Source organism: Lactuca sativa, chromosome 9, assembly GCF_002870075.4.
Source record: "Lactuca sativa cultivar Salinas chromosome 9, Lsat_Salinas_v11, whole genome shotgun sequence".
Taxonomy (NCBI): domain Eukaryota; kingdom Viridiplantae; phylum Streptophyta; class Magnoliopsida; order Asterales; family Asteraceae; genus Lactuca; species Lactuca sativa.
In genome coordinates this window covers 57,284,454-57,286,215 of record NC_056631.2, presented here as the reverse complement: position 1 = coordinate 57,286,215, position 1,762 = coordinate 57,284,454, and positions in this window count along the sequence as shown.

The following is a 1,762-nucleotide window of genomic DNA, read 5'->3' as shown; positions in this document are numbered from 1 at the left end:
ATATATATATATATATATATATATATATATATATATATATATATATATATATATATATATATATATATATATATATATATATAACAGAAAGATAAAGAAAAGTGTATTTTATGTTTATTTAATTTCAAAAATGTCAAATATATATTTGTAATTATGTATTTTATGTAATTTAATCTTTACTTAATCCTTTCCATTTATTCCATAAAAAATTAAGAATACGTTTTTCCCTTCTAATCTAACATAATCCTCTTACTTTATTCATTTAAAAAAACTCGAGACCATAGTGAAGGTGACTTATGTACGTACAAAATGAATTGCTCACCTGCTACAAAAAGCAAAAAAGATCACAAGGAATGTCCTCTTTATTTTCGATTTCTATGAATTAAGTCAAATAATCCATGTGTTGGGGATGTGCAATTGTGTCTCTATATATTATTAGTTTTCATTTTCTTGACAATATATAGACAAATGTTAGCTCACACGATCCTTCAAATTTTAAGAAAATTAATATTGATGACTTTTCAAATTAAGTAATCATTAATTTTATATTCACAACAATTAATTAAAGTTATTCACATTTACAACCTAAACCTTATAGCCCTATGATATACGTCAAACCATATAAATATATAACATTAGACTGTTTATACATAAATATGTCTAGGATAAAAAAGATTCAAGTTGCATAAATCGAAGAGTTCAGATTAATCATTACATTTTTTTTCACTTGATATTGCATTTTGACATTATTCCTTTACATTTTCATCGATTTGCACATGTGGGCATGGATCCTTTTGTTCACTATTACTTAGACAAATACATTGATGATTTTTACAAACATGTGACCCAAACATTCCACAACGATGAAAGCAATCTATAGAACTATTACATTCTGGTGGAACCGAATCTTGTGAATACGAAGTTACGTCCTTCAAACCTGTCACATAAATTAAAAAAAGGTAGATGTTAATTCGAATTATATATATATATATATATATATATATATATACACACACACACACACACACACACACACATATATATATATATATATATATATATATATATATATATATATATATATATATATATATATATATCGAGAACCTCTTATGAGAGTGCTCAAAATACCCTGGATTTTTCATTAACTTGCTTGCATGCTAATTCCAATACAAGTGTTTTTTCATAGCATACATAATCATCCACTTCTTGAATTTTAAAATTACAAAAAATGAAAGTGAAGAAGAGAATGGAAGGCAAAAAAATACCAATGGTGTTCTCGAGTTTGAAGTAAAGGAACATATTGATTTTTTGTTTTTTGCTTTCCCTCTTAATTAGCACAATATTAGATGGATAATTTTGAGTGGGTGAGAGGGGAAGGGGGGGGGGGGGGGGGGGGGGGGTTAGTAAACCTTTCCTTTCATTGCATAAAAAAAAGTTGGGAACACGTTTTTCTCCTTTCTAATCTCACAAATTCTCTTATTTTATTCATTAAAAAAATCCGAGACCATAGTGATAGTGATTTATGTACATAAAGAAAGAATAGTTCACCTGCTACAAAAAGCAAAAAGATCACAAGGAATGTTCTCTTCATTCTTGATTTTGTATGAATTATGTGAAATAGTTAATGTGTCGGGGATGTGTAGTTGTGTGTCTATGTACTATTAGTTCTCAATTTGTTCATATTATATACACAAAGGTTAAGTCACACGATCCTTTAACTTTTAAGAAAATGAATATTGATGACTTTTCAAATTAGGTA